This window comes from Mixophyes fleayi, chromosome 4, assembly GCF_038048845.1.
Source record: "Mixophyes fleayi isolate aMixFle1 chromosome 4, aMixFle1.hap1, whole genome shotgun sequence".
NCBI lineage: Eukaryota > Metazoa > Chordata > Amphibia > Anura > Limnodynastidae > Mixophyes > Mixophyes fleayi.
Window position 1 is genome coordinate 81,723,920 of NC_134405.1, and position 22,412 is coordinate 81,746,331.

Sequence of the window (22,412 nt, forward strand, 5' to 3'; positions counted from 1 at the left end):
TCAGCTGAAAAACCTGTAGTGTTTACTCGGCCTTACTTAGTTAACAGCCTTCCTTTTCCTGTCCTGTTGACCTATGCGAGTAACATGAGGAAGCTGTAACGTATGTCAGCAACAAAGTAAAAACACACAATATAGAGCAGACTTAGGCAACCAGTGGATCTCCATCTGTTGTGGAACTACAAGCCCCAGCAAGGCTGAAGTGCATGCTACAACCTGTAATTTCACGACAGCTGGAGAACCAGAGGTTGCTAACCTGTACAGTGAATACTGAAATATTCTAATTGGGAAAACATTTAATTATCTGCAAAATGTCTTTGTCACAACTATGTAACGTACCTGCTATTGTTGGCGCAACTCCGAGGAAGGTGCGGAATCTAACGTGCCCCTGGTATTCACCAGGAACCCCCGCAAGGAAGTATGGACTCTGCTGCAGGGACACGCAGGTCGCGGTCCTTCCAAGAGTCAACAGCGAGATACAAGGAGGTGTCAGACAGGCCGGGTCGGTAACGTTCTGGTAGCAGAGGTACAAAGGGATATCCAGAAGAATGGTTAGGCAAGCCGGGTCGGTGACTTTCAGGTAGTGCAGTACAAAGGCAGAATCCAAATAGAGGTGGTCAAACGGTCCGGGTCAAAAGGTCACAGGCAGCACAAGGATAATCAGGAACAATGCAGAAACTGGTAACACACAAACGCTGGAGGCAGGAAGACCTGATACTCTGGCACAGGTGAGTGCTCAGGAAGTTCCCTTTATACATGGAGGAACCAATAGAAAGCGGTGGGCGGCAGCGCTGGTCTCAGCTGCCGCCGAGACTATAGAGTAGCGTCCCGTTGCCTAGCAACGGGACGGGCATGCACAGTAGGCCGTCCCAGCCGGCCTGAACTTCCGCGTCTGGTTGCCTGGCAACCAGACGCGCCAGAAACCGACACAGGTGGCCGTCCCGAGTAGACAGCGGGGCGGCGCCTGACAGTCTTTAATTGACCATAATTAACCATGATTGACCATGTTTAAGAAAATTGTCCATCAACATAAAACTCCATCTGTATACATCACGTATACTGACAATAAATACAATAAAACACAATACAATTTCATAAGACCCACAGTTCATTTAGTAATAATAGGTTGGCCACTAGATGTCCCTGTTTCTCTCTATACTGGAAAGCTGTTTCTTAATGTTCTCATTCAAGCCACTGATTTTTTTCAACTTAAAATATACTGAAATGCCCAGCCTGTTGTAACATTTTGCTTCACATTTTAATTTGTGATAAGGTTGGTTATATCATATTTGTTTTTATTTTTATACTCCAACCCTGTTTATGCTTGTGTGAATAGTCTCCGCAAGGTAACAGGAGCCTGAATGGTTTCTCTAGATTCTAAGTTCTAAACATCAGCAAACCCTCCACAGAAGCAGACATGTCCAAATGGCAATGTTTTTATATCCATCTGTTTTATGTAACTCTGGTATTCCTAGTTTAATGCTACGATCTCTTAAAGACAATACAGAGAGGATGTTGAGATTAGCTCACATTTCCCCTACTCTTTATAGCAGATCATACTATCCAGTAGGGATGTGCACCGGCGACTTTTGAGGTCTCGTGTTTTGTGTTTTGGATCCGGATTTTCGTTATTTTTGAGGTTCGGATTTGTCTCGCAAAACACTTGACGAAAGGTCTCGGTTCGGATTTAAGGTATTGGATTCGGATTTTTTTTGAAAAAAACATAAAAAGTTTAAAAATCAAGTTTTTGGGCTTATTTTCACTCCTAGGCTATTATTAACCTCAATAACATTCAATAACAAGCATTTCCACTAATTTACAGTGTATTGTGAACACCTCACAATATAGTTATTAGTCCAAAACGTTGCAACAAGGTATCTTTCTGGACTGCGTAGAGGAGTGGGTCACCACAATATATATTAAAAACCCTGAACTTTTATGAATCGCACCAATAAATGTACCTGGACTGCGTAGAGGAGTGGGTCACCACAATATCTTAAAAACCCTGAACTTTTATGATTCGCACCAATAAATGTACCTGGACTGCGTAGAGGAGTGGGTCACCACAATATCTATTAAAAACCCTGAACTTTTATGAATCGCACCAATAAATGTACCTGGACTGCGTATAGGAGTGGGTCACCACAAGATATCTTAAAAACCCTGAACTTTTATGAATCGCACCAATAAATGTACCTGGACTGCGTAGAGGAGTGGGTCACCACAATATATATTAAAAACCCTGAACTTTTATGATTCGCACCAATAAATGTATCTGGACTGCGTAGAGGAGTGGGCACTGGGCACCACAATAAAATATATAAAAAACCTTCAACAGATCTGCATTACACTACACATACGGCTGCTCCTCTATCCTCTCCATCATATACATGTTGGAGTTTTAGCGTGTGACAACCTCTTGTTTTTGATAATGTCAGTGCATTTGGAATATTTTTCAATTTGCCCCACACCACTGAATGTACTTTATCTATGATACGCAATACGCATCTATCTATCTTGACTGCGTAGTGTGGTGGCCCCGGTACACAATTTGGTACCGAGGCCACAATATAATTAAAAAACCCTCCACGTGTCGGAATTCCACCAAACAAGTATCTGGACTGCATAGTGGGGTGGCCCCGGTACCCAATTTGATACCGGGGCCACAATACCTCCTCCAAACATGCTACAGACAATTCGTCATTGAGAGACCCCAGACAGACAGGGTCGAAGTGCTATTGTTTGACTTTGTAAACCCAAAAAAATGTCCCTGTTGCACATAGTCGTGCAATGAAGACTGACTTTTTCATTTAAAGGCACGATCTTTAAAGTGTAGTGTTTGTAAGTCTAAGTCATATTATACTTTTGGTAAAATTGTTTTTTTTTGTTCCTCTTTATGGTAATTAATTAGTAATAGAATTAAAGTAGGAAATAGAATTAAATAGAATTAAAGTAGGAAATAGAGTGGTATAGAGTTGTAGTGTGGTATAGATAGAGTGGTCCACACAATATAATAATAAAACCCTCAACTGGTCTGAATTCCACCAAACAAGTATCTTGACTGCGTAGTGTGGTGGCCCCGGTACACAATTTGGTACCGGGGCCACAATACCTCCTCCAAACATGCTACAGACAATTCGTCATTGAGAGACCCCAGACAGACAGGGTCGAAGTGTTATTGTTTGACTTTGTAAACCCAAAAAAATGTCCCTGTTGCACATAGTCGTGCAATGAAGACTGACTTTTTCATTTAAAGGCACGATCTTTAAAGTGTAGTGTTTGTAAGTCTAAGTCATATTATACTTTTGGTAAAATTGGTTTTTTTTGTTCCTCTTTATGGTAATTAATTAGTAATAGAATTAAAGTAGGAAATAGAATTAAATAGAATTAAAGTAGGAAATAGAGTGGTATAGAGTTGTAGTGTGGTATAGATAGAGTGGTCCACACAATATAATAATAAAACCCTCAACTGGTCTGAATTCCACCAAACAAGTATCTTGACTGCGTAGTGTGGTGGCCCCGGTACACAATTTGGTACCGAGGCCACAATATAATTAAAAAACCCTCCACGTGTCGGAATTCCACCAAACAAGTATCTGGACTGCATAGTGGGGTGGCCCCGGTACCCAATTTGATACCGGGGCCACAATACCTCCTCCAAACATGCTACAGACAATTCGTCATTGAGAGACCCCAGACAGACAGGGTCGAAGTGTTATTGTTTGACTTTGTAAACCCAAAAAAATGTCCCTGTTGCACTTGCACATAGTCGTGCAATGAAGACTGACTTTTTCATTTAAAGGCACGATCTTTAAAGTGTCAGAAAGAGAGAGAAGACACAGGAGAGGAGAGTTGTAGCTGGGGACCTGGGGTGGAAGCTCCCAGGCTCCCCCAGCATTGCCTGGAAGTCTGAGCGTGGTGACTGAGCCAGGGCAAGGAATGTGTGCCCTGGATGAGGGGGAGAACTCCATGCCACTATAGTGAACCCAAGAGAGAGGGGGACACTGCACATGGAAGAGGCCCTGGAGTGAGGGCTGCTACAAGAGGCATGGTAGCTGTAGTGTCAGATCCTGAGGCTGAGAGTACACAGAGTGACGTGTCAGAGCACAGGAGACATTATCCCCGCAGAGGAGGGATGAGCTGCAGTTGAGAGGTATGTTGTTGAAATAGGACATGCACACTTTAACAAACCAATCATTTCAGCGACAGGGCCTACCAAACAACTTTGACTGAAATGATTGGTTTGTTTGGGCCCCCACACCAAAAAAGCTATTCATCTCTCCCTGTACAGACTAAACAGGCTCTACTGAGGCAAGATGTCGTCCTCATCCTCAACCTCTGATTCCTCTCCCCCTACAGTGTCTACTTCCTCCTCATCACACATTATCAATTCGTCCCCGCTGGACTCCACAACCACAGGTCCCTCTGTAGTATCTGGAGGGCAGTGCTGTACTTCATTGAGGAATTGATTATTCATTTTTATAAACATCATTTTTTCAACGTTGTGAGGAAGCAACCTCCTTCGCCGCTCACTGACCAGGTTCCCCGCTGCACTAAAAACTCTTTCCGAGTACACACTGGAGGGGGGACAACTCAGGTAAAATAGAGCCAGTTTGTACAGGGGCTTCCAAACTGCCTTTTTTTCCTGCCAGTAACAATATGGACTGTCTGACATGTCTACTTGGATGGTGTCAGCAAAGTAATCATCCACAATTTTTTCTATTGTGACAGCATCCAATGCAGCGAGAGTAGACATGTCTGCAATGGTTGGCAGGTCCTTCAGTCCGGACCAGATGTTATCAGCATCCCCGCCAGTGCCTCTTTTGGGAAAACTGAGCTTTTTCCTCGCAGCCATAGATGTGGAAGAAAATGAGGGTGGAGCTGTTGGCATGTCACGGTCCTCTTCAGAGGACAATCTCCTGACCAGCAGGTCTTTGCACCGCTGTAGACTTGTGTCCGCCGGAAACAGAGACACAACATACGCTTTAAACCGAGGATCGAGCACGGTGGCCAGAATGTATTCCTCTGACTTTAAAAGAGTGACCACCCTCGGATCCTGGCAAAGCGTACGAAGGGCTACATCCACAAGAGCTACATGCTTGCTGTAATCGCAATGGCTTACCAGCTCCTCCCTCACTTTCTCCAGCTGCTTCTGCAACAGCCTGATCAGGGGAATGACCTGACTCAAGCTGGCAGTGTCGGAACTGACTTCTCGTGTGGCAAGTTCAAATGGCTGCAGAACCTTGCACAACACGGAAATCAGTCTCCACTGCGCTTGACTCAGGCGCATCCCCACTCCTTTGCCTATGTCGTAGGTGGCTGTGTAGGCCTGAATGGCCTTTTGCTGCTCCTCCATCCTCTGCAGCATATAGAGGGTGGAGTTCCAGCGCGTCACAACCTCTTGTTTGAGGTGATGGCAGGGCAGGTTCAAGCTTTTTTGATGTGCCTCTAGTCTGCGGTAGGCACTGGCTGAATGCCGAAAGTGTCCAGCAATTTTGCGGGCCACCGCAAGCATCTCCTGCACACCCCTGTCACTCTTGAGGTAATGCTGCACCACCAAATTAATGGTGTGGGCAAAACATGGGACGTGCTGGAAATTGCCCATATTTAATGCCCGCACAATGTTACTGGCATTGTCTGACACCACAAATCCCCATGAGAGTCTAAGTGGGGTAAGCCACTGGGAGATAATTTCCCTCATTTTCTCTAATATGTTGTCAGCGTTGTGCCTCTTATTAAAGCCTGTAATGCACAATGTTGCCTGCCTTTGCATGAGCAGCCATTTTGTAGATGCTGCTACTGATGCAGCTGTTGCTGTTGCTGCGGAAGGGGATGCATCTACCCAGTGGGCTGTCACAGTCATATAGTCCTTCGTTTGCCCAGAACCACTTGTCCACATGTCCGTGGTTAAGTGGACAGTGGGTACAACCGCATTTTTAAGAGCACTGAGGACACTTGATCGTACTTCTCTGTACATTTTTGGTATCGCCTGCCTAGTGAAGTGGAATCTCGAGGGGATTTGGTACCGGGGACACAATACCTCCATCAACCCTCTAAATCCCACTCCACTGATGGCGGACACCGGGCGCACGTCTAACACCAACATTGCAGTTACAGCCGCAGTTATACGCTTTGCAATAGGGTGACTACTATCGTATTTGGTGGTCATGGCAAACGACTGTTGGACGGTCAATTGTTTGGTGAAAGACTTAGCGGTCTTACGACTTCCCCTCTGGGAAGATGACCGACTAACAGCAGCAACAGCAGCAGTGGCAGTAGTAGGCGTACCGCTGCAGGATTCCTCGGATGAATCCCGTATTGAGGAGGACTCAGTCTGGCTGCTGACTTGGGCTGCAGGACTGAATCTGATGGAGATTGTGGAGGAAGTTGACGAGGAGGGTGTTGCTGGTGTGTATCCAACTGGACCACGGGATTTAGGTGTCCCTGTACCGATGAGGGTCCTAGCCCCAGTTCCTGAACTAACCACTGAACTATGAAGGTTATTCAGGTGACGTATAAGGGAGGATGTTCCTAGGTGGGCAAGATCCTTACCCCTGCTTATTTGAGCTTTACATAAGCTACATATTGCCATACATTGGTTGTCTGGATTTGGATAAAAATAACTCCAGACCGAAGAGGTGCATTTTTTGGTCTTCTGACCAGGCATGACGATGGGCTTTTTCATCCCATGGACATCAGCTGTTTCCCCCCCTGGTGCCTCATTTACAATAACCACATCACCATCCTCATCATCAAGTTCCTCCACAGCGCCAGCTACATCATCAATAGCCTCCTCCCGAGCCACCTCTTCCCGTACAGTGATGGGAAGGTCAGGCTTGACAACCACCAACACCCTTGGACTCGCCTTGGGGATTTGTGATAATTTCTCTTTAGAAGGCAGAGTTGTTTGCTGTTTTGTTGCTGACAGCATAACTCTCTTCAATTTTTTGTAGGGGGGGGGAGGAGGAGGAGGGCTAAGATCCGTGGGTGAAGCTGAACCACTAGTCATGAACACGGGCCAGGGCCTAAGCCGTTCCTTGCCACTCCGTGTCGTAAATGGCATATTGGCAACTTTACGTTTCTCCTCAGATGATTTTAAGTTTCTCTTTTTGCTACTTTTTCTTAACTTGGGCTTTTTGGATTTTACATGCCCGGTACTACGAGATTGGGCATCGGGCTTGGAAGACGACGTTGATGGCATTTCATCGTCTATGTCATGACTAGTGGCAGCAGCTTCAGCATTAGGAGGAAGTGGGTCTTGATCTTTCCCTACTTTATCCTCCAAATTTTTGGTCTCCATTATATGTAGCACAAGATACTGCAGAATGTGTGAACTTGGTAATATTGCAGTACCAATGGACTTATACTGCTGGATTGGTTTTGCAAATTTGGTTATAATTATTATTTTTTATTTATTTTTTAAATTTTTTATTTTTTTTTACTTTTTTCTTATTTTTAAAAAACTTGGGAATAGTGGGGAAATAACTATGCCCTTAGAAGCACAGAGCACAGGACACAGCACCACTGGACTGAACAGGACACGGCACAGGACCCAGCAGCACTACGGAACTCAGCAGGACAGAGCACAGGACACAGCACCACTGGACTGATACTGCAGAATGTGTGAACTTGGTAATATTGCAGTACCAATGGACTTATAATGCTGGATTGGTTTTGCAAATTTGGTTATAATTATTATATATTTTTTTTTTTTTTAAATTTTTTATTTTTTTTTACTTTTTTTTTATTTTTTAAAAACTTGGGAATAATGGGGAAATAACTATGCCCTTAGAAGCACAGAGCACAGGACACAGCACCACTGGACTGAACAGGACACGGCACAGGACCCAGCAGCACTACGGAACTCAGCAGGACAGAGCACAGGACACAGCACCACTGGACTGATACTGCAGAATGTGTAAACTTTGTAATATTGCAGTACCACTGGACTTTTACTGCTGAATGTGTGAACTTGGTAATATTGCAGTACCAATGGGCTTATACTGCAGGATTGGTTGTGAAAATTTTGTGGTAATTAAAAAATATTAAAGTAGTTTTTGGTATTTTTTAAAAAAACTTTTTTTTATTTTTTTAAACACAGGGGAATATTGGGGAAATAACTATGCCCTTAGAAGCACAGAGCACAGGACACAGCACCACTGGACTGAACAGGACACAGCACAGGACCCAGCAGCACCACTGACCTCAGAAGGACAGAGCACAGCACACAGCACCACTGGACTGATACTGCAGAACACAGCACAGCACAGCACAGCACAGCACAGCACTAAACAGCACAGCACAGCACAGCACTAAACAGCACAGAACTAAACAGCACAGAACTAAACAGCACAGAACTAAACAGCACAGAACTAAACAGCACAGAACTAAACAGCACAGAGGACCACCTAACACACCCTCCCTCTACCCTGATCAATGCCCGAGTGAAGATGGCGGCGACTAGCGGGGAATTTATAGGATCCGAGTATCGCGAGATCCGACAACGGGATTATGAGTCAGAGCCTCAGTTTCACTTTTGAATTTGGCGCCAATACCCGGATCTGTCTCGGATCCGACTCGGATCCGCAACGTTCGGGTGGGCTCGGATTTCAGAAATCCGAGTGCGCTCATCCCTACTATCCAGTAACTTGGGTGGTAACGGTGTTTGGATCTGAGTTTTCCCACCTCAAAGACACAGGATGAGGTTGAAAATAGCTCAATTCCCTGGGCCACAATTCAGTTTGGAGGGCCAGATGTATTATCCAGACACTATACTATGATCACAGGATTGTCTGTGGATTTCATTCGTTTTGGCATGGATCTTTGATGCTAATACATTCTTCCAACACAAATTTTGCTAACACAAATTTATAGTGGGAGAACCTGGTGGTCTGGGATAGCAACCCATTTTCACCATACATATTAAAAATAGCAAATATATGCGGATGATATAATTTGCATATGGACAGGGAGCCAAAAGGACCTTGAGACATTCGTATCCCACATTAACAACAATGACCTCAACTTAAAATCCAGAGAAATCACCAGTAACCAACACGTTGAATTCCTAGACTTTGAAATTGATAAAGGGAATGGAAGGATAGAGACTAGGGGGTACATTTACTAAACTACGAGTTTGAAAAAGTGGAGATGTTGCCTATAGTAACCAATAAAATTCTAGTTATCATTTATTTAATATATTCTACAAAATAACAGCTATAATATGATTAGTTGCTAAAGGCAACATTTCCACTATTTCAAACCTGCAGTTTAGTAAATCTACTCCTAGGACTTTTATGAAGGAGGTGGACTGCAATACCCACATCCCGGAGACCAGCAAGCACCATAAGAACTGGTTACACAATATTCCAAGTGGACAATTTTGCTGAATTAGGAGGAACTGCTCCAAAGTTTCAAATTATGAACCGCAAGCAGACAATTTACGTACAAGGTTTCTGGAATAAACCCCATCAATCTAAGCCAGTTAACATGCAAATTGAGAAAGTTAAAATACTAGAAAGAGACTGATTATTTGTTGCTAAGGAATGGGACGAAAGTACAGACAGCCATGTCCACAGTACAGTGACCACTCACAAGGTATAAAGAAGGGTATTATTACCTTGTTAAGCATATATATTAACCTGATGTACCTTGATATTTACAGCTTGGTGTTGGTGAACAGCTGGAAGACTGACCCCTTTTCTGTCATGTCTGGGGTCAAGGCTGTCCTCTTTCACCTCTTTTTTTTGTTTGTTATATAGAGCTCTTTGCAGTGTGCATCAGACAGAATCCAGAGATAAGAGGTATCACAGGACAGGGTCCAGACCGTCTAGAGGCCAAGTGCCTGCCCTACATTGATGACGTTTACAATGGAGAGAGAATGATTTCTATTTCAGAAGACGGACTCAATATGTGGCTCTAGGAGGCAGAGCCCAAACCGTCTATAGGACTATATGAGTCGGATGTAATATTGATGATCTATATCTCTCTACTGTCCTCAAGGTGGCTAAAATATTTGAATGATCGTGTCTAATAAGGGTTTATGAATCATATAAAGGTGCGGCCTATAAGTTATAACAGCTTTGTGGATTGCAATAGACACAATTGTGTCTTGGATTGTGGATTAACTCTGTGATCTCATGTAAAACAAACTCTTGATCACGCTATATAACGTCAAATACGAGATAAATTTTAATAAGTATTAATTTATTCTACGATGATATTTTAAGTTAGGATCTTTCTTGTTCTTTATCTTGCTGGTTTCTTTTGTAATTTCACTCTCTTTTGAAGTTAATACACTACCTAAATTAAGCAGCAAACCTGATCCTTTTCTAAGTATACTAATTAGCTTTTTAAATCAATATTTTAATGATTTATTATTTACATATAACATAGACTTCACAGTCAGCACCAGGTTTTCTTTAATGATTGTGTGTTTAGAAATATAGAAATTGTATGGGTAGTACCTGCTTGCAATTGGCCTATTTGAGCCAGCGTGTTTGTACATCAGTGGAGTTTTGTACATAGCTGGTGATACATATTACCAGGGATTTTATGTTGTTTTCACCCACCGTGAAGTGTTTTCCGTATTAAAAACTACGACATGGTGGTTTCAGAATCTGATGGTAATTGTACAGTAATACTTTGGCTGTAAACCCTTAACATTCACTGAAATGTTAAAAACCTAATACCAGCATCACAAATCTGTTTACAGATAGTCTATGTCAGACCCAGATCTGGCACCACCTTCAATCTACTCCAGAACTTCCCATTTACATTACTATTGCAGGTAATTAAGATTAATTCAATCATTGATGAGAAGGTTGTTTTCTTAATATGAACTAATTAATGCAGCCCAAGTACCCACAATAGAAAAATACCTGTTTGGCTAGAGCATTTTGTTCTTGGTGAAAAGGGTCTTGTTGGGGGTTCTGGTGTGTGTATTGTAGAGATGGGCGGGCTCGGTTCCCCAAGATCCGAATCCATCCGAATTTTGCCTATCTGAGTACCAAACCGAGCAGGCTCGGTACTCTTTCGCCCATTCGGAATCGAAATTGAGGCAAAACGTCATCGTGACGTATTCATATTTCTGAGCTCGGTTCTCGCGAGATTTGAAAAGCATAAATACCAGCGTCCACAGCAATCCATCACCATTTGACAGAGGGAGAAAGCAGGGTTAGGTCAGAGGCTGTATTAGCGCAGGGACAGAGCAATAATTGTACATCTTATTCTTTCTATTATTCTTTCATTTGGAATCTATTCAATTCTATTATTAAATCAAATTCTATTTGCAATTGTTAGAGCAGCAAGACAGGAGGATAGAGGAGGCTTATTTTTCAATTGTTTTGCACTACAAGTGCTTTGGGGTCTCCCATATTCCCCAGTGTTTAACACTAATTTTTCTGGCTGTCAAAAAAAGTCATATTTGTCAGCAGTATCTATATAAGACAATATTTTGCACTACAAGTGCTTTGGGGTCTCCCATATTCCCCGTGTTTTACACAAATTTTTCTGGCTGTCAATAAAAGTCATATTTGTCAGCAGTATCTATATAAGACAATTTTTGGCACTACAAGTGCTTTGGGCTCATTAAAATGGATTCAAAGCAGTCCACATATGAGCAGAATCAGCAACCAAGTTCTGTCACCAGTCCTGATGGTAGTGTTCCCAGTACGTCATCTGGGAAAGGCGATGTAAAAGTACATAGTCTTTTTAAATTAGGGAAAAAAACACACACCCCCAAAAAAGTTACCGTGTTGAAGCGAAAAAGAAGGGTAATTGAGGAAAAGTTAAGTGCCGATAAAAAAAAAATTGCCAACATGCCATTCTACACACGCAGTGGCAAAGAAAGAATGAGGCTTTCGCCTTTCTCGATTAGTGGCAGATCAAAAAATGTTACTGAGCCTTCTTCTTGTATGGTCACTCGTGACCAAGCAAGACCAAGTAATTTGGAGTCTAAAAGTGGAGCACAACTACTGTTACGCGTGAAAGCCGAGCTGCAAGAAAACAGTAAGGTATTAGAGGGTAATGTATGCTCTGAATCAGAAATGACACCAATCCCTGTGGAGAGTCCATCCACCAGCGGTATGTCTAATCGTGAGCATTCTGTTAGTTACAGTGTACCCATAAAGAAGGGTCCTTTCAGCAGTTCTGCTGATGTGTGCCTTAACAGCCCGAGTGTAGCCGGTGATACACCAATTGAGGATGCCACTTTGGAATTAGAAGAGGATGAGGGGGAGATTTGTGTAGGCGATGAGGGCACTAATCATGATGTTGATGATTATGATGCAGACAGATACCAAATTGCCTTTCTCAATTTCTATTTATATTCTAGACTCTATAACGGCTGAATAGTTTTCTATTTTACTCCTAGTGAAGAGGGGGTCTCATGCAGACAGATACCAAACTGCCTTTGTCCATTCATTTTAATAATCTAATTCTACAGTCTATGCAGGCTGCTTTTTTCTATTCAACTACAAGTGGAGGGCAGGGGGGGGGGGTCATAGACAGCCACCAAACTACCTTGGTCCATTTCTTTTTATATTCTAATTCTACAGTCTATGCAGGCTGCTTTTTTTCTATTCAACTACAAGTGGGGGGGGGGGGGGGGCTATAGAGACTGAAACCAAACTGCCTTGGTCCATTTCAATTTATATTGTACAGTCTATAACGGCTGAACTTTTTAGTATTTTCTACAAGTGGAGGGGGGCCTAGAGAGACAGAAACCATACTGCTTTTGTCCATTTCTTTATATATTTAACTATAAGTGTAGGGTGTAATATACACCCAAAGACGATGGCCGCATTGCCAATAGGCTAAGATGAAGAAGAAGACAATCAGGTTTGTGTGCAGAATTAAGGACGGCCTACCAGGGATTAAACTGTTTTCTTCCTAATTTATTAACTTTGGAATTACCTTACTTATCCAAGAAACAGGTGGAGCACTAAATTAGGTTATTTTATGCCCAAAAACATTGATTTTTGAACAAAATTGCAAAACAAAACCAAAACACGCAAGGGCGGTTTGGCAAAACCAAAACCAAAACACAACGGTAATTTAGATCCAAAACCAAAACACGGGGGTCAGTGAGCATCTCTAGTGTATTGTATGTTTTTACTTTTGTTAACTTACATCTACCACCCTTACCCTTGTTCTGTGTCTCCACTTCCACCAATTGTGTAAACCAGCGCCTATTTAATTTAACAGAATATGCACAGCCACCCACATCACAATGACTTGCTTAATTATACCACAATACACTACAGCAATAACATACATGCAATAGCGTTCACAAAGGGCCCCTGTAACTTTACTACAAGTAGAGATCTATTGCTATATCACTGCCTCCAGTGTAGTAAAGGGAATGGTTTGATTCAGATCTATTTGGGTCCTGGGCAAAACCATTTCTTTTCAACACATTATGCCTACAATCAAACCAGACAAGTTAGATGTGTTTGGAGCCTTCTGAACAAGACTACTCCTTGTTCTAATGCAAATTTCATTTTCTTATAACTGTATTTAATAATGTAATTTCCATCCAATTATATTGCTTTAATTTTTGTTTTATTTTAATAATTTGCGTTCTAGTAATTGACGGGGATTTATTTTTAGTCAACCTTACTGTATTGCCTGTATGTTTTTCTTCCCTGGGCCCCTTTAGTATTTGCTCTGACCATGAGATTGGGCGAAAATTGCATACTTTTCTCACTTAATAGGTGCTCACAGTATGGGAAATAGCGTAACTTGTAGTCAGCATGTTCTTGCGCCTTAGGTTGATCTGTTCTCAATAAGTTATCTATATTTTTCAGAAAAGATAATTTTTGTGATCCACAGGGACATGAAGAATATTGCCGACGTGATTGGAGATGTCACTCATCTATCACTTGTAATTACATTTTTGAAGTAATTAAATCTTAGCAAGTTATTTTACTGTAATCCCAGCAGCTGCAGCAATGTTGTGTCTTAGTGAAATCAAACATATTTTAATATATTATGTAAAACTAAATATAATGTGCCATTCCTTTTCACTATAAACACTTGCTTATATTTTTTACATGGAAATGCTTGAATCTGAGGCATCTCCTGGCTAATGTGTTGAATATATATATATATATATATATATATATATATATCATTCTAGCTGACTTCTTATTGCCCCCTCCGAGAGATTTAAGAGGGGAGTTGAAGTGCAACTATGTATGGGGGCAGGGCACAACAGATTGCGCCACCCCCGCATCTTTTGGCCATGGGAGTTGGGAACAAAATGGCGCAATTTGCTGCAAATCGCGTAATGGGGGGTCTCAATCCCGCCACCTTTACTAGGAAGTGGGCAGAATGTGGGAGAATGGCCTGCTCTCCCAGGAGACCAACCTGGAATTCGGGAGGCTCCAGGACATTCCGGGAGAGAGGGCAAGTATGATATATGTTCTTAGTGATTCGTTTGTGTATTATATAGAAAGCCATCTATACTTTTTGTTATTTCCAGTGGTCGCAGTGTGCCAGAATTCTGAGTCCAACTCAACACTTGGTGATCAACTGTCACAATCAAATTTGTCTCCAATGCAGAAGCCACGGTGGCGGCGCTGTTTACATAGGCTTCAGTGCATTTTGGGCTTTTGCTGCTTGTATAACTTACTCAGTATTACAGAGACTCTGTAAAATAAAAAGTTAATTTACCTGAAGTTCTGGCAAAACTTTATTTTGGAATGTCCCCTCAGCGGAAAGAACAAACAACAAGTTCTTCATTACTCAGCACCATTCTCCACATGTTTCATACCATAGTTGAATGTCTGTGAGACTCCCAAATTTCTAGGACTTCTCTCGGACTCCAGGAGAGCATTGCAGCCTCCCGCATGCTGCTCACTGCCCCAGGGCAGTAACTAGGGCTGTGCGAATGGGGTGATCGCCCAGAGCGCAGTGCTGAAGGGAGGGCACCGTTTATGAATATTTTAGGTTAATTTTGTTAAAATTGAAGGCTAGGGAGGCGGCAGATTTCCTTCTCGCTCCATGCACTAAAATTTAAGCTTACGACTCTGCACTGCCCTAGTGAAGTGGGTGGGGTTGGGGCCTGATGACCTGATATTATTATTATAATACAAAAAGAATATAAAAAGGACTGTCAACAAAATGGCATACAAACATTTAAAATCATGTGCAATAAAGAAACTTGTTAATTGTATGGGCACTACCCTGGTCAGCGATGCCTGTACGGTCTAATAAGATCACGTATCAGTAGCACAGCACGGACAGGGAGTGGGTTTGGAGTGAGAAACAGGCAGGCACTGCCTCGCGTATATTCATAAAAAAAATAATATCCTTATACATAGCCGTGCTTGTCAGCTCCATCGCCATAACTTCTAGAGGGCATACATTTTCAGCAGCTGATTAAAAAATAAAATTAATTTCATTATTTACCCTCTTGTCATTTCCCAAAGCGCCCTGGGAAACCTCTGCTTGTGAATGCAGTACAGAGACCAGACATCATCTAATCTCGGCTCCCATTGTCTGAACCTAAAAGCTTCTTAATAGGGCAGCACAGCTTCCTGCTGGCCCTGTATGTCTCTGCAGGTGTGCTGTACTTCTACTGTCAACTTTCATAGAATTTCTTGGGGTCTTATATTAGCCATTAAGAAGAAATGGATGTGACATGAATCATGGCAGTGTAAAGCATGACGCTGTGATGTTTAAGTGTAATTTCCATGGCAGCATGTTTTTTACATTTTCTTTTTCATGATGTATATTTTCAAGAATATGTAATGGTGAGAGTCTGACAATCTATGACCAACATAGAAAATAGAGGGAAAACGCAAACATTTCACACATTGCACAATTAAATTTCTATGCTTTTCATGTCTTTGCCGCGAGTGAAAACCATTAACCTCCATGCCATATTTTTTTAAGTATAGGCCAACGCCAACAAAAAATCCAGTTCAATTGTAATACCCTATGAAATTATCTCACCTTATCGCTTGAGAAAAGGTGCTAAATATTTTGCAGCTCTGAAGACAGTGAAAAGTTTTACACATCAACAATGTTCAGAATTTGTTCAGAATATAGTGGTCAAGTTATTAGGCGCACCTGCTAGCTAATGCAAATATCTAATCAGCCAATCATGTGGCAGCAACTCATTGCCTAAAAGGATGCAGAAATTGCCAAAAGGTTCAGTTGTTCACTCTGAACACTAAAACTGGGAAGAAATTGATCTAAGACAATTTCACTCAAAGGCAATTTGAAGCCAATGTTTGGATGGTGGGATAAAACTGGAGCACATGGAGAAACATACAAACTCCACGCTTAAGGTGCTCTGTTTCTGATCGAACCCATGGCCCCAGTAATGTGAGGCAGCCATATTAACCACTGTACTGCTCACTTCCTGTTAATGCTTGGGTACATTACAGTGTTATAGTCTTATAGAAATAAAAGGATTGCCAATACCTCTAAAAATAACACAAATTTACAAACGTTTTCTAACATTGTAAATAAACAAGTTGTAGAATTCATGAATCTAGGCCCCAGATATCATGATAATATAATACAAAATGTATAGAAATTTACAGACATATGACTAATAATAGATTGTTTATTTGTCTAAAACGTTTTAAAAATAATGCTAATCTTAAGGTTCAAGATGTTTTTCTCAAATTATTACTTAGCTGCTCGTTTGTAATCCGCGAGATGTTGTTTGAAAACATGCTGTTCTATCATATTATTTTGTGACTACTTACATATCAGTATTACAATGGATAACTACAAGGATAGCAGCTACTTTGAGGCTTGGCAGCAGAATTATTGTTTAAATGTTGTCTAATTCCATAGTTTTAAAAAGTCATCACTTTTTAAAAGTGAGTTATACATTTTCCTCCATATTGGTGTCTTACATCTTGCTAAAAAAAAATCATAGAAATTCTTGGTTTCCACCTTGGTTTCCACTAGAATGTCCCATTGTTTTGGGGACAAATTGCAATTTCCAACCACTGCTGAAGTTACAGAACTGTTAATTGTCACAAACTTCATTTTTATTATCCGTGTTGTACATCAGTCATCAAGTATGCTCTGTATATTGTATATCGATCATCAGAATGCTTCCTGTATTCGCTAGACGTGACTAAAATGATATTTATATTGTTTATTGGTTTTTATATTATGCCTGTGTTGTGTTTGATGTATAGGTATTTATATTAGCACATTGTCATGCATTTCATTGAATTCATAAAACCTCCTGCAATTAAGTCAAACCACATCCACAGTTCTTTGGCCACAGCCACAAAGAACATACATTTATGGGATATGTTAAAGGTGAGGGTGAGTTACATATTTATTATGTACTCACTATTTCCATACACTGTTCCTAGATAGTTTTATTAATTATACACATGGTTTTCACACTTTTCCTTATAGCAAACAGTCCTTTCATCACATTAACTAACATTCAACTCTTACAGAGTTCTCTGTACAATAATTAATGCATCAAGGTAGTATAAAACCCGCAATCACAATGCAGATATATAGGTATAAAATAGTATATTTTACTTATACAATAATGTTACAACATTCAATAACATAATCTTATACACTGAATGTTTAACAGTTCAACATAGATGATACAATACGTGTGAATTAACTTCAACTACTGATCTCTCACTGTTTTTGTATAAATGTGTAACAGTGCCTTCTTTGTGTGTGTATCCCAGATTCCATTACTATTCCCATGTTGGCAGCATTAGCGCAGCATGTACCCAATTGCAGCAGTATGTTATCTAGCACAGCAGTATAATAATATAGCACAACAATACCATAACTATATCTTACCATCATACAGCGCAACAATCCATTTGCTGAAAATCTTCAGATCATACACAATGTTTCCTTTCACATATTACAATCCTAGTTCCACAATATTGCAATTCAAGTAAAACATAACTGTTCTCATACATATAAATGAACTTCTTACTGCCATACAGACACACAAATATATATATATATATATATATATATATATACATATATACAATGGTCACCTTACCACGCTGCTGGATAAAAAATAAATACATCAGTTATTGATTATAACTCAAAAACATGCTGAAGGTGATAATTCGAGCAGGGGAGGTTTCCGGGCAACTGGAAAACCCCCCACTAAGTGCCCGTCTGGAATAGTGAATTTGGCATCTGACTTGGATGGACATAGAACCTGTCCAATCAGCTGCTGCCTTCACTAGACACCTTCTATCCACAGCAATTGAACATTCCTACAACCCAATATTTGTCATTGAAGAACCCTTGTGTATAAAATAAATGCAATCTACTATTGTTACTATCAGAGCATGATCTTCACAACATAGATATGGGTAAGTGGCTTTTTGCCCATGCCAAGGAAGATACCGCTCATCCCTGCAAAATAATATATCTGTACATTTCAAGTTTTCCAAAGAGCGCGTGGATGATCTACTGGAAAAATGTACAGTGAGACAAAAGCCTTTCTTTTATTAATAGGAAATGTTATGCTTGGAGAAAACAAATCACAGCATTTCTACTATTCTCCTAAAATACTGCTTGGCTTAGCCTAATTCATGGCATAATTTAATAATGAGAGCGAGGGGATATTTTGACTATTTTCAATTTAAGTCTTTCCACTGTTCGAAGTGTACCTAGATATGAGCTTCTCCGCTGTATTGTAGCATGAATGTGCAAAATGAGTCTCATTAAAAATATAGATCTAAAGACCACCTGCTGTGAGCTGGTGCTATATACAGTGCTTTGGTGAAGCTACAATGCCAGTGTGCCCCTTATACAACAAGGCCTGACCCTACCCCCTTGTTACAGTTTTATAATCTCATGTCACAAAATGAAAGCTCCATTTTTACATTTTTGTGTGTGTTTTTATTTACTCAGGTTCGTTAAGATGTTTATGTTTAATTTATTCAGAAATATGGATAATTTAACTGGTTAAAACATTCTCTTACCACTATATCTGGGTGTTCTAGAAGAATGGAACATTAGGTTTTCAGCCCATTTATCATTTATGAATTTATTTTTGCTTTTCTTTCCCGCCTTCAGATGAAATATAAATATAAAGGGATAGAAATGACCTACGGGCCAAACGGGGTAAAACATTTGCTCTGTATGATGATTCTTTTGAACCAAGCATCGCTCTGACATGATAATACTCTCATTTGCTCAGCAAGGACAAATACAAACATTCTTTTTAGAATAAGCAATATTTATTGTGCAAAGCTTTAAGTGGTGGCGTAGTGACCTCTGGCTGGGAAAGGGTGAATAGAAAAATGTGAAGTTTTAATTTGCAGCTGTCAATGCCCATGCATCAACTTTCACCAAGCTTATGAATACTAAGTATGGAAGAAGTGTAAGGTCAGGGCCTGACTCAGCAGTGTACTACCAACTGAGAAGAGAATGCTGAGGTCGATCTTTGAAGGTAACACAGACATCAGCCAGAAACTTCACAGAGTGCAGATCTCTGCACCATTTCTGCCAAGCACTGGGGAGGTGTTAACATTCAGAGTGAAATGTAATATTTTCTTTCAAAAACTTTATACTGAACATTTGAGAAATACAGAACATACATAAAAGGCTAAACAAGCTCTTTCAGGAAAAATATATATACACATATACACAGCAGCGGGGCACTGCCAATCCAGGGTATCTCCATGCAGGATGACATTAAGGCAAGAGTGTAGCGAAATTGCCTATTCCTTTACAAACTCAAAGACAGGATGGAGACAAATAAACATCAGACTGTATGGAGTACAACTTACCTCTACTATTTGTTCAAGATAAGCCTCTCTTTTGGAAATATGTGGAGAGGAGTGACCTAATTAGGGATAGAGTATTCTTATACAGAACGAGACATCAGGGCACTATAGTCATTTACCACAGACTCTATACATGTTTAATTTGTAGATATCAAAGTAGCTCTCATCCAGGGGCATTTTACATTGTTTGGATGCCCCAAAAATATAAACTCCATCAAATTTCAGGAGCAGTCTGTCTCCACTCCAGAGATCCCTCCATCATCAGAGTATGGGGCGTGACCATTTTTGGATTCAGTCACATGATTTTTCTCAGCCAATCAGGTGATAGCAGCCTCCATTTCAGATTCCCTCCAAAACCAGTTCATTGGAGCTGCCATGTTGGATATAGTCACCTGATCCAGCTCAGCAACTCAGAGTGCTGCTGACTGCAGTCTCCAATCAGGAATTAACAACACTTATAAAAGGACTTCCTGTAGCCCTTACCTGTTGCCAGTGTAATGTTGTATTTCAGACACTAACCTGGTTTCCAGCAGTTTGCAGTCTTGCTATTAATCCAGCTCTGACAGTACAGTCTGCATTCTGGTTACAGAAGTCCGTTTACAGTTCAGTCCAGCCAGGGGCGGATTGGGAACTTAAAGTGGCCCTGGAAAAAATTATTGAAGTGGCCTCATGTGGGCGGGACCAAAATAACTGTAGGTGGGGCCAACACAAAAGTAGGTGGGATTTAGAACTACTGGAATCTGTTTGTAGTAACATTTAGGAAAACCTAGATGTGACGACTTTACACACAGTGGGTCATTTCTAAAGCAGTACAAGGCAAATGCTGCCAATCCGGTGTCATAAAATTACATGAATCCTTTTACATTATCTGCCACTGGTTTATGCCTCTGTGCTCCAACTTATTTAGTTGCCTACTAACACATCCTTCCAAAATTCCCTTCATAGAAACATACCTGACTTTGTTTAATAAATTTAACTATTACGAAAGATGTTGGCACAATCGTATTTGATCAGTCTGCCAGAGCAGCATATGAGCAGCTCACGGACTGTTGTTTCCCTGACATCATGAGATGCAAATTAAATCTCTCTCTATATATAATATATAAATATGTGTACCGTGTGTTTCAAAAATGCATTAATAATAAGCCTTATAATATATGGCTGTCTAGGTGCGATCATCACAAAGGTGAAACAACATCTGCAAGAAAACACTTAATTTGCAACAAATGTGTATGAGCCCTAAATGTGCCCAGTGATTGGGGGTGGTTTTAATTAACAGTGTAGGGAGGGTTGACAGACAATGGCATAAGTAAAGGAGAAAGCTATTACAAGTGTTTGCTGGTGATATACAAAGTGCAAAGGAGGCAGGATTAATTATATTGTCAGTGCAATGGGGGCTGGCCATATTTTCAACAAAGTGATCTGAGAATGAGACCAGTGTAAGGTAGAAGGAGGCAATGGAATCAATGCAAGAACCACTAAAGTATCATCAGAGTCGGAATAAGGCTCTGGGGGGGGGGGGGGGGACACTTAAGACAGGGGGGTTATTGTTTTAGATACATTTTAGACAAATACACATGCAAAACTGTGTGCACTACTGTTAGGTGCACGCATCTCTGCCTTCACGATCAGTACAGTGTGAAGCGGGACATACCTCCCAACTGTCCTTGCTGTCTGACCAAATCCTGAATAAGCGAGACAGTCACCCAAATTCGGGACTGCCCCATCAGATTCAGGACAGTTGGCAGTCTATCCTGCTCTCTCCTACCTGTTCTTGTCTCTAACACGACCTGTGGCTGCTGGTTTCTTTAGATCAGTTGCTGCTTGTCTGGATACTGGAATACTGGAGGCCCTATTTGGAAAAAATAATGGGTACATGAAAATTAGAAAATGCCAACCAGCCCCAGCATTAAATCAATAGCATTCACAGTAAATAATTAGGCCTCCCTCTAGATCAAACATTAAAATAATAGTACTCACATTTGATCTATTTCTATCCAACATGCCCTGACAATAAATAAATAGTATACACATTTAATAAGTAGACCTACTTCCCTCCAATCAACCCCAGCAAAACATTAATAGCATTTACATTTAATATTACCATTTCCCACAATCATTCTGAGCATTAAATAATTCATATTCACATTTAGTAAATAACTCTCCTACCCAAACTCAGTCCCACATTCAATTAATAGCCCCATATCACATCAGCTTTAAAGGTCCCGCCACCCCATCTTAATTTAATAGGCCCTACTATTTAATGAAATAGCCCACAAATAAATTAAATTGCCCCACCATCACCCCACAAATTAAATAGCACACATTAAATAATTAGCCCCCACCTAAACGCCACCATTAAATTAATAGCCTACCTTCAACCGATGTGCTATTAAGACAGCCCTCCTCCCTTCCCTCATATCACACATTATAGCAACATAACCCCCTTTCCTTCACAAATTACAGTAGCCCTTCCCTGTCCTTCACACTCCCTATTGTTTAGTATAGGCAGCCCTCCCTTAGTATAGTACAGACAGCCCCCCTTAGTATAGTATTGGCAGCCCCCCCTTAGTATAATATAGGCACCCCCCTCTTAGTATAGTCTAGGTAGCCCCCCCTTAGTATAGTACAGACAGCCCCCCTTAGTAT